Genomic DNA, 12,351 nt, shown 5'->3' with positions numbered 1-12,351 from the left:
AGGAAAGGACAAGGCTGCGGGGTCCTGGCAGTCACAGCCACTGTATGGCTCCAGCTCTGAGGTGGGCAAGGGCTACGTGGCCTGTAAGGAATTCGCCAAGTCACCTTCTCTGCCACCCGAGGCTCCTCCCTAACACTCTGTCCTCCCTTCACGCACTGTCAGGCTCCCACACTTTCACATCCATGACTCAGTTGTCCCCCTGGCACCTACCCAAACACTTTCTGCACTCCGATAAGCCTCTCGGCTTACGCAGCAACCCAAATCAGATCAAATCAAACCAAATTAGAAAAGGCCCAGGTTTAACGGATATGATGTTGCCTGATGATCTTCCAGACCCCCAGAGACAGGGAAGAGAGACTGAAAAACCATGTGTCTGTTTTCTGGTGGAGGAGGCAGTTTAAATACCCTGTGGGGCAGGGCAGGGAACCCTGATTGCTCTTAGGGCTCACGAGGGAGGGGGACTTGATTGTGGGAGGGGGGGAAATAGGAGGCGGTGGCGGGGAGGAGGCAGAAATCTTTAATAAATAAATAAATAAATAAATAAATTTAATAAAAATAAAAAAAAATTCCCTGTGGGGGTGATCTTGAGCAGATCTTGGGGAGGCCTCATCAACTGGCTGGCTTTCTGAGATGCAGCAGGCTTTGGAGAGAGATAGGAGAGGGGTCTTGGGGGTGGAGCTTCTACCAGAACACCCCAGACTCTGGGTATATGAATGCCAGAAGCTGGAGTGGAGCCTCTACCAGAATATACCCAAGTATCACAACAGCTGGCCAGTCATCCCAAGTTAGAGTCTCCCCAAAAGTCCTAAGAGCTGCCTTAGCTGACTTGAACTCAGAACCTGGCAAAGTGGCGCCGGAGTAGGATTTTGCTACGCATCAAGCTTGAAGAATAGAGTTCCACCTGGCTTATTCAGTGCATCGAATTTTACCACAGCCAACTTCAGGAGAGAGGAGACGAAGGACCAGAGAGGCCAACTGATCTATTGGAGGTCACACCACCAAAAAGCTGTTGCACTTAGTCGGGCCCAGGATTTCTGATATTCAGACTGCTTCTCGGAGCATTTCTCCATCTGAAGAATTCTTTTCACTATTATAAGTCTTTTCACGTGTCCTAAACACGCAACAACAAGTTTCTGATGGCTGGGGATGAAAGAAAGCTGAGAGCTTGTGGCTGGATGTTTATTCTTCCAAATCAGCAGGTCTTGCTAAATAGCCCACAGCCCTGTCTTGCTCCAGCGAGCCAAGCACCAGGAAGAAGAGGCCCTACTCACCCATTCTGACCCAGGTTCCTGTGGCCACCACCTAGTCCTGCTCCACTGCAGGCAAGATCTTAGGCTTCATGACTATAAGCCTTGCCTGCCTCCAGGCTCACTGGGGGATCCAAGGGCCTGGGGAAAGGGTGGGAGGTCACAGAGATGATGGCCTCCTGAAACCTGCCCCCTTGGTTAACTCTGAGCACTCACAGGAAGAGAGGACTCTGGGATCCTCATACCTACAGGCTGTGGCTAGAAAAACAGAGATCAGTGGAGAAAGATCAACCAGCCCCGAAACAGCAAAGCCGCAAAACCCTAGTTGAGTTTGCTCCAAAGGTAATCTTTGAGCATTGAGACTTGAGTGATCCAGGGACTGGGTGTCCACTTAAGAAGGAACTGGGAGGCAGTGGCACGTGCCTTTAATCCCAGCACTCAGGAGGCAGAGGCAGGTGGATCTCTGTAAATACAAAGCCAGCCTGGTCTATAGAGCGAGTTTAAGATAGCCAAGGTTATACAGAGAAACTATTAACTCAGGGGAGCAGAAAAAAAGAAAACAAGAATGTACACGCTAACACAACTTCTCGGAATTATCACATGTACTATCTGTCAGCATCACAGCTTAAGACACAGCCGACACGAACCAACCATGTAAGGGCCTTTTTTATATTTCCTGTGAAACACAATAAAGAGGCTGCCCATCTGCTGTGGCCACAGCCTCACACAAATATCCCATCTCATAACAAGCTGCCCTCCAGTGTTTATGATCCAGGAGCAGTCTCTTTCAAAGACAAACAGGTTTTCTTATTTAAACCAAGGACAAATGACAGCTGATGGGCTCTTGGCCAGTTCTTGTAAATAAAGTTTTATTGGCACACAGCTACACCCACTCATTTACATACTGCCACTGGCGGCTTTCCAGAAGGAGAAGCAGTGCAGAGATGAGTGGTAGAGAACAGCAGGGCTCCCAAAACTGAAAATATTTACTCTCTAGACCGGGATAGGAAAAGTTTGCCAAACCTTAATTTAGACACAAATATAACCCACTCAGCAGGCTGCGCTAACTAGGAAACCCAAAGCCGGATTGAACATCAAATTTCCAAGAGGCGTGACACATCCTCAGCATTTTCTTATTTCTCTGTGTCTGTGTGTTTTCGATCTTCCAATTCTAGCTCAACATTTTACTTAAAAATAACTAATATTCCCTGAGAACATGTCATATGCCAAAAAACACTGACTCAAACGCCCAAATGTGTGCTTATATTTAATTCTCACTATAAACCTGTGGGGGAGATAGCAGCCTCCAATCACTGAGAAATGAGCGAATGAGATGAAGTGAGCTGCTGACTGCACAGGGGGAGCATTTACTATGTGATTCAACCTATTGTAATAGAGGGGCTGACAGGAACACTGGGTGCCCAGTGTGCACGAGAGAATGGACAGGGCCCACACAGTGCCTACAATCAGTGCCTCACGTGATTATAAGATGCTCCCGGGGACTGGAAAGATGGCCCAGTGGTTAAGAGGACTGGTCATTCTTCCAGTGGACTGCGGTTCAATTCCCAGCACTCACAGGACAGCTCACAACTGCCTATAACTCTAGTTTCAGGGTATCTGGTCTGCAGGCAGTGCTTATATATGCAGCACAGGCATACATGCAGGCAAAACACCCAGACACATAAAAGAAAGATGAATAAATGAGACGCTCTTGGTAGGGTGGGCTTTCTGTAGTGTGTGTGTGTGTGTGTGTGTGTTGCTGTCAATCAAGGTAAGCATCCATCTCATAAGGAATCTTCCAAACTCAGAGAGAAGCACGATGGCCCACAGTCTCACCAGATGCTAAGCAGGACCCATAACTACCCATGTCATAGACTCTGAGACTCTGCTTCTATGATGTCGTGAGCTCCCCACAGTCACAATACCGTTCCTGTAAACACGACGACCCTTTCATTCCCAAACACCTCGGTTTAGGAGAAAAATCACATAAATTTCCTACTAAAGAGGATGTAGACCAAAAGAAAAAAAGGTGACCTGCCCCAGATTATGGTCTCTAATGGGGACAAGAAAGGAGCAGAAGTCACATCCTCAGCTCCAGGCCGTGTGCTCCATGGCTGCGGAGTCAGGCAGTGCGGTGTTCCCTGGGGACACCTACTTGGCCTCTCTGTACTCGTCCCTCCAACAGTGACCCAGACCCAGACATCTAACAGTGTCTACCCCATGGCTCTGTTCTGACACATATGTGCATCAGTGTTGGCCAAGCATCCTGCACAGAGGCTGGCCTGATAAATGGTGATATTTGCTATATCCGTGTCCTCAGGACGGAGCCTCAAACCCCTGTCTTATTTCTCAGGATTTTGGTTCCATGTTTCTTTGCAGCATGAGTCTACCGGTGCTCACCCTCTTGTGAGAAGAAGGAGATAAAGAGAACCACCACAAAAGGGTTATGCTAGGGAGTAACCAATCCAAGAAGAGAAAGGGAGCTGGGGGCCGTGTGATAAGTGAGGTGTAGCTGTCATGGGGGGAGAGGGAGGGTATGAAGACACAAAGAGGCTAAGAGTCTCAACAGACATGCCCTGAAATGACTCCATTCACCACTCAGGTCAGGCAGATCCATAAGCCATGCTCCAAACACCCCATCCAACAGGGCTTCCCTTACCATGCTCCAAACACCCCATCCAACAGGGCTTCCCTTACCAAAAGCATAGACCACCCCCCCTCCAGACCATGAGTGACTGAGTGCTGTTCTCCCAGCTTGATGCAACTCCTGCCTCGTCCCTGCCCTGGTGCCTAACTCCTGCAGGAGTCCCCAAAGCCTCGTTTTCTCGGGTGGAGAGGAGAGGACGCTAGCTTTTAAGGGCCTAAGAGCAACCACAGGGCTAAGTCCCAACACTTGTCCCTTCGGACTTAGAAGGACGTCTTCCCTCTTCAGCTGATCCTACTGGTCCTGCACAAACCAAGCAGCCAGGCTCCTAGCTTCCAGGTTGGCCTTCTCCTAAGCATACACCTATGCAAGTTGCGAGCCTCAAGATTTGCGAATACAGAGCGGAGACACACTACGCACCTGAGGGACTGCTGGTCTAAATAACACAGTTGTTTCAAAGGATCACACGCCTATTCTTTGTGAGCTGCAAGAAATCCACAATGGGTCACCACCTCATCAGACCAGCTCTGCTGCAGCAATGCACTCTGTGTCTGGCCTCTAAGCAAGACAGGAAGGCTCTCAGACTCCTCCAGCATAGAGTCGGTGCACATCCAGAAACTGTGAATAGCAACATAGCATAACCAGGGGACTCTGCCTGCAGGAGCAATTCAAGAAGGGCTGCCTAAGAGTTTATCGTTGTCATGATGGACCTAGAAGCCCATGCCAAGCAGCCTCTATTTCAAGTGCCACTCTGGCAGCCAAATGGTGACCTGAGCACCGCCACTTCCTACTGGAGTCACCACTCACTCTTTCTTGGGTAGCCTGGCACTAGTGAACATCCCTGGGTTCTACCAACTCTGCAACCCCTGAGGGGTCAAGCTAGTGAACTGCAGAGGCATGAACCTCAATTGTCAAGTCCACTCCTCCCTCCCTCCAGCTGGCAGAAGGTTCCTTCTCCTTGCCTATTGCGTGTCTGAAGCTCAGCCCTCCCCCGGGCTTCAAAAAATGACCCTTAATGGACTGTCCAGGACAACCCACAGTGTCTGGTGCAAAGTCTAGCATTGTTTACATTGCTGTGCTCAGAATATTTTCAGGGCTGAGCAAAAGCACCCTCCCCAGAAGCTACCCTGAACTGGCACTGCCCTGACCCTGGGTCAAGCTTCAGGCACATGCCTTGCATGTAAATGCCTGCTTTGGGAGCCTCAATTCCAATGCTATGATGGAAGAGAATACTAACTTCAGCCACGTTGAAGAGGGGCACCCAACTATCACTAGTTCTGAGTCACACAGGGTTGTAGGGATTTAAACCCAGAAAGCACCTGTCTCACAGTACTAACCATCTGGTCTCATGCTGTTCTCAGCTCTATACATAGAGCCAAGAAATTCGTCTATTGTGTTTGCCTTTCCTGAGAAATTACCAGTCTCAATGCATTTACCACCACATCTTCATTTACTCTTTTTGCAGTGTGAGAGATCACCTGCCAGGTACCCACTGAGTCTCAGAGACAGAGAAGACAGCAGATCTTCTCCTAACAGCCACATCAGCAGAGAACTCTCAACTACCAGTCAGGACACCCTGGCCTAAATCATAGGAACACTCAAAAGGTCTTGGGGACTTACATTTTTGAGGGAGCTCCAGGTTACCCGGGGATCAGAGCAAATATTCACATTGAGTCAAGGGTTGAGATACAGTCTTCTCAGCTACTGTCCTTGTCTCCAGTGGGCATCCAGTCTGAAAGAATCCATTAGGCCACCTTGTAGCTTCCCAAGGCAAGCCAGGTGAGTTCTTCCAGAATCCGCATCCACCAGCATCACTCCTCAGGTAAGTGCATCTCACTGTAACATCCACAGGGTTCAGAAAATCCCCAAATGGGGCTCCATGCCGTCCACAAGAACAGTCTTCTGGAGAGCATCTTCTTACCATAGTCATGCTAAGGTCGTGCCTGAGACGAGGGAGAAGAAAACAGTGTTGGCACAATCACAGGCGACAGGAGCAATCATCACTCCTCTCTTATATTTGACACAGGAAAAAAAGTGCTAAGATAAAAATACTCCCTGTGACACTGGCAAGCAAATACAGGTGAGTGGAAGGCCTGGGGAGAAAAGGTGAGGTGGGAGAAAAACCTTCAGGGAATGCCACTAAGCAGTTTGCTACCCCCAGGCAAGGACATTTTAGCTGCAGGAGGATCCACAGAGCTGCCTGGGAGAAGAATAGGACCTGACTGTGCCCACGGTGTTGATGAGGGGCAAGTTATTGGCTTGCCTGGTCTCACTAAAGATCAGGCCTGGCACCTAGCCAGGCTCCCCTGCAGGTCTGAAAGGTCCCAATAGGGAACCTACTAGGATTAGAGGCTTAGGGTCAGCTGGTCGGAAGTCAGTCTTTGTTTTGTTTCTTCTTAAAGGCAACCACAAAAGGCTGGCCCAGTTCCAGGTCCTGCCAGGCTCTCTGTGAGCTGCTTCTCCAGGACAGCGCCTGGGGCGTGTTACTACTCTTAACCATTCAGCAATTCCAAGGTCCTTCCAGACTGGTCCAGCTACTATATCTGTGTCTCCTCAACCCAATGCATTCACATTATCCTGGAAATCACAGAATGTGGGGCCTGGACTTCCCCAGCCACCCCAGAGCACTAATGGCCCTTCATGGAGCATGCATCATTCATCCTGCTAGGAGCCTTGGCCTACCACATCCCGTATAATGCCGCGACCATCTGGAATTCGCTAAGAAAGTTTACAGAATAATACTTGGAGGTACAGACAGTTGTGGGTGATTCACACCAGTAAGAGAGCAGCCAGAAGCAAGGCAGTCTAGTCTGTCTTCCAAGCCTGAGCCTCGACCCAGTGTCTGCATTACCTGTGAGGAATACCCACACATGATGGCTAGAACTAAAAACCGAGACGTTTCACACGTGGAGAATCTCATTTCATCTCCACACACACAAAAAGCTATGAGTTACAAACTGTCATTGTTTGGTTGCCAAGATAAGAAACTTGAGGTCCGGGGCAGCAACTGGGAGGAACCTGTAAACCATTCAGCCTATCAGAGGGGAAGAAATACGGAGGAAGCGAGGGTAGGGGGAGGTGATGGGGTGATTAACACCATAGCCTCAGTTAACAGTAAGGGAGAAAGAGGGAAAGCACATTATTAAATATTTACTGAGGGCCACAGGCAAATCTGAAACCAGGTTTATTTTGTTGTGGTCAAGTCCATTAAAGTTCTGTCACCTAAGGAAGAATTATCACACGGCCAGGTGAGCATTACTGTAGTCAAGTGGCAGTTCCTGACCAAGGGCAGAGGCAGTGTGGATGCTCAGGAGAAAAGGTACCAAACCACACCAGAAAAAGGACCTCACCTGCCAGAAAATATCATGGGAATGGGGCTCGCTACCTGAAAGCTTCGGGTATCCTCAAACCCAAATGCTTCTCTCATATTACCCACTGCTTACGTGTCATGGAGCTAAAATATAGAGGAGAGACCCACAAGGACCAGCCACTTAATGGAGAAGACAGGCATTCTGCAGAAGACAACTGCTTAAGAGAAATACACAGGGACACTGTCATGCACCGTCTAGTTATATGGAGTAGAGGCATGCCCTTTGGATCTAGGCTCCCCAGTCCTAAGTGCATGGCAATGTGTGTATAGGACCAGCAAGAGACAAGGCCAAGATCTTCCCAGCATTGCTAGGAAAACTCCAGAAATGCGTGTCAGCTCCAGGATGGGCTTTAAAAGGTCACCCAGAATCCAAGGAGCAATGAGCACAAACCGAGTTCCAGTCATAAGTACAACACTTATCACAAAGGTAACCGGGACTAGGCGAGAGCAGAGGGTGAGGGAAGGCAGGAAGGAAAGCCTATTGATAAGGACACAAAAGAGTTAAAGCTCTCTGTGCTCTTAGAAGCCAGGACCACAAGCCTGGTAATCTTCAATCCCTACATCCCATGTAAAACCTTTGAGGGAAGAGCCAAGTTTACAAAGTTATCCTCAGATGCAAAAGTACTTTTAGTTGTGACCCTAGCCTTTAAGGGCTGAGCCATCTCTCCACCCACCCCGAACTGCCACATTTTGTTGTTGTTGTTTTGGTTTTTGTTTGTGTCCCCCACCCCAGGCAGGTTTTCTGTGTAGACCCCTGCTGTCCTTTAAACAAGGCTGGCTTCCATTTCAGAAATGCCCCTGCCTCCGCATGCACCACCACCACCACCACCACCACCACCACCACCACCACCCAGCCAAGTGTGCACCCAACATCACCAGGCTAAGCGCAACCAAATCAATAGCAATGGTTAATTAAAATAACCAAAGGGAAAGAAGTCAAAACAAAGTTCTGCTGAGCGGCTGGTGTGTGACAGGGCATTGCTGGCTAATCCACAACTACTGAGCTGCTCTTTGTGGCCACTTCTGTGCGTGTGCTCTGGCTCTGTACAGAGGGGGTTTAAACTTTTTAAGACTTTCCTGGGAAAGCGTGCTGTGGAGTCATCAAAGACGTGGACTGGGCCCTCCGGCTTGAGAATCGGCCGTTTCCGGGGCTCCCTGCCCCTTCACAACGTCTTCTCACAGCCTGCTGCAGTCAGCTGGCCAGGCCTGGAAGGCAGCCAGGAGGTGGCCCATCAGGAAGCATGCTCTAACTTAGTGACACAGAAATTGCCTCCACTAGAAAATACAGCCTCAGGTCCTTTCTCTTGGCTGAGTCTCTTTCCTCTCTGTCTCCTGGACTGTCAGGTCCAAATGTGTCACTTCCTTCTTGACCCTCCCTCCTGGATATCTCCCCCCCCCCCTCCGCTGACCCCTGCAAGCAGACACTGGTAAGAAGCAAAGGCCTACCCAACACCAGCAGAGGAAAAGACCTATGTGGATCAATCCCCTTGAACACAGGTGAGCTGAGGAATGCTTTGCAAGCTACAGGATCAGCCCCAGAGACAGAATCCCTGGCATTCATTTTGTGTCCCAGTGTTTATGACTTAGTGTTCTCCCCTCCCTTCCCCGAGGATGTCTTGACACTACATGTATGTATGCACACACATCTAAGTTTCTCATTCCCCTTTTCTGTCTTCTAGAACTCTCCACTGTGCTGTTAATATCAGTAGATGTCAATTCTAATGCCCAGGCAACACAGCCAAAGGACCACAGTACTGAATGCAGGGGCTGGAAAACTTTCCTAGGAGATCAGGCTCACCCAGTCTCCCTGCCCTCCACTCCCTCTCTCACTGGGAAAATTAAGATTTCTTAAACACAGCAAAGAAGATATCTTCCCTCCCTCACTGAAGCTCAGAAGCAGCAGCTACCAAGACATTCACATTGCAAGGACCAGGTCTCGCCCACCCTGGGAAGACACATCAGCATCTGTTCCCAGACAACGCTGTAACTATCCTCCTGCAGACAGACTCCGTTTTTGATTTGTTTCCTTTCTTCCCCGAGGTGCTGGATTAACAGGGATCAGCTGCTTCGGGATCCCTAGCCTCCCACTCACGCATTCAGGAAATGGAATATGAAGTGACTCAATAAGCAGAGTGGGGTGCAATAACCCAGAATGTGAGTCCCCCATGTCTGGTCATGGCTTTGTGACCTCTGGCACATCCTTTGAAAGTAGCTCTTGGAGGTACCGGGGAGATGCTGTTCCTTTAGCGATTCAGAACTGGGTACAGTTCTCAACACGTACATGGTGGCTCACAGTTATCTGTCCTAGGAGATGTAACACCCTTTTCTGACCTCCACTGGCACTAGACACACACATGGCACACATACATACATACATGCATACGAAACACTCATACCTGATGAGTATTACAACCAAATCTTTGAAAAGAAAGACAGCCAGGCAGTGGTGGTGCACACCTTTAATCCCAGCACTTGGAAGGCAGAGGCAAGTGGATCTCAGTAAGTTCCAGGCCAGCCTGGTCTACAGAGGGAGTTCTAGGACAGCCAGGGCTATCTTGCCTTGAAAAAAACGAGAAAGAGAAGAAAGGGGGAGAGGGAGAGAGGGAGAGGAGGAGAGGAAGGGAAAGGAAGGAGGAAAAAAGAAAGGGAGGGAGGGAAGGAGGGAGGGAGAAGCAGGGAGGTGATCAGCAGAACGTATGTATCTAAGGGTGTGCCTGGGAGGGTGTTTGCAGGCAGGATTAACTAAGGGGGTCAGATCTGCTTTGAATATAGGCATTTCCATCCCATAGGCTCCAGACTGTATGAGAAAAGGGGTCAGGCAGCCTTCAAGCAGGTATCTGCCTTTTCCTGGCTGCTGTAAGAGACCCACCTTCCTCCCACAAAGATCTTAGCCCTCTGAAACAATGAGCTAAATCTGTGATGGCTACTCTTCGTTCTCAACTTGACTACACTTGGAATTAACCAAAACCCAAATGACTGGGCACATCTGTGAGGCACTTTCTTTTTCTTTTTCTTTCTTTCTTTTTTTTTTTAAATTTTTATTTATTTTCTATTTATTTACTTATTTATTTGCTTTGGTTGATTGGTTGGTTGGTTGGATTTTTTTTGAGACAGGGTTTCTCTGTGTAGACTTGGCTGTCCTGGAACTCACTATGTGGACTGGGCTGGCCTCAAACTCACAGAGATCCATGTGCATCTGTCTCCCAATGGCTGGGATTAAAAGGTGTTTTTGTGCTACAAGGTCCAGCCTGAAAGTTTTTTTTTATTAATGAAATCATTTGAATTGGGAAGATCCACTTTTAATCCAGATCTATGGAGTGAGAAAATACACCCAAAATCCAGATCTTTTGCATTTGCAAGACCCACCTTTAATCTGGACCACACCTTCTGCTGACAGCCTCTATACAGGACATGAAAAGAAGGAAGCTTGCTCATGCTAGCAAGTCCGTTCTTTCAGTGGCATCACGACCTACTTGTTCAGGATTCTGGTGTATAGTAAAGAGTAGCTGAGACACCCAGTCTCATGAACTAAATAATTATTGGATTCTTGAACCTTCCACTGGTAGAGAGCCATTGTTGGACTAGTTGGACCATAGCCAGTAAGCCATTGTGATGGCATTTATTAAATGCATAATATATATTCTTTATGTGTGTATGTATGTACTCACACACACACACACACACACACACATCTGTTCTGTTCCTCTAGAAAACCATGATCCTTCTTTTAAGTTGTTTTTTGCCTCAGAATTTGTTCATAGACATAATAAAACTGACTCACACAAAAGGTTTGATTTCCTTATTTACAGGACTGCTCAGAACAGAGCAGGCAGGCCCAGCAGCTCCTGGGGGGCCCTCTAAGCCTTTGGCTGGGAGAACAGATCCAGGCTAGTTAAGGATTTCCAACCGCCACTGGAGAAGCTGGTAAAGAAGTTGAGATAAACCTAAGTTTATCAGCTCTCCCCCAACCACTAAGAGCACTAAGTATAAGGCGTTCTCTTCAGGATCTCAAGGATACCTAAGGATATCCTTGAGTATGAGGAGTCAAAGGGGCAGCCTCTGGGCCACAGGAAGTTGAAAGAGAAAGTAGTCAGCTCCCTGCAGGCTGGAAGAAGAGCACAAGGTCAAGAAAGGAAAGGGTTGGTCTGCAGAGAGGAGGAGGAGGAGGACTTTCCTTTATACCACAGGACACAGCCAGTTGTCTCATCTGCTCAACATCCAGGCCACAGTGATCACGACTCCCCAAGCTCATATCCATAGAGCATCGTGGAGACTGGAGAGGCCTTGCACACCAACTGCCCCAACACAGTGAAACCTCCTAATGCCTCTACCAGGCAGGAACAGCCCCATTCCTGCACTACAGATGATACAAGCAGAATGGGTCACAGGAATGATGCTAAGGTGGGCTGGATATTAACCTTCATCAGGCGATGAAAGGAGACAGAGACACTGACCCACACTGGAGCAACGGACTGAAATCCCAAGGTCCAAATCAGGAGCAGAAGGAGAGAGAGCACGAGCAAGAACTCAGGACCACGAGGGATGCACCCACATACTGAGACAATGGGGATGATCTATCGGGAACTCACCAAGGCCAGCTGGACTGGGTCTGAAAAAGCATGGGATAAAACCGGACTCGCTGAGCATAACAGACAATGAGGACTGCTAAGAAGTCAAGAACAATGGCACTGGGTTTTGATCCTACTGAGAAACCCTATCTCAAAATAAATAAATAAATAAATAATAAATAAATAAATAAGAATAAAAAAAGTGTTTGTTGAACATGCATAAAAACCTTGAGATCAACCTATAGCCCTGCATAAAACAGGTTGGAGCGGTACATAGTTGGCATCCTGGCACTTCTGTGACCCAGGCTGGGTGATCAAAAGTTAACGGTCCTTCTCCGTTCCATGGTGAGTTAGTTATAGTGAGTTCAGGTCTAGTCTGTGCTACATGACCTTTTTGTGTGTTTGGGGGGGGGGGGTGCTTGGAGAATTACTAGCTAAGTTTCTGGCCATCTATAACAGCATCCCTAGGAAACAAATATACTCATAAGAAACATATTATGCTTCAGTCAGTGAATAATCTGT

At 48.3% G+C, this 12,351-nt stretch overlaps 1 long non-coding RNA gene across 1 annotated transcript in view; it reads right to left on the bottom strand.

The window, feature by feature from the left end:
- LOC130889074 (uncharacterized) overlaps positions 1-12,351 on the bottom strand; it is a 203,021-nt gene that overhangs the window by 128,770 nt on the left and 61,900 nt on the right. The window contains exon 3 of the long non-coding RNA XR_009058487.1: positions 5,512-5,834. This is a non-coding gene — a long non-coding RNA (uncharacterized LOC130889074). The remainder of the gene's footprint in view (positions 1-5,511; positions 5,835-12,351) is intronic.

Source organism: Chionomys nivalis, chromosome 17 (assembly GCF_950005125.1).
Source record: "Chionomys nivalis chromosome 17, mChiNiv1.1, whole genome shotgun sequence".
NCBI classification, from domain to species: Eukaryota; Metazoa; Chordata; class Mammalia; order Rodentia; family Cricetidae; genus Chionomys; species Chionomys nivalis.
This window is presented reverse-complemented; position numbering and strand designations above follow the sequence as displayed.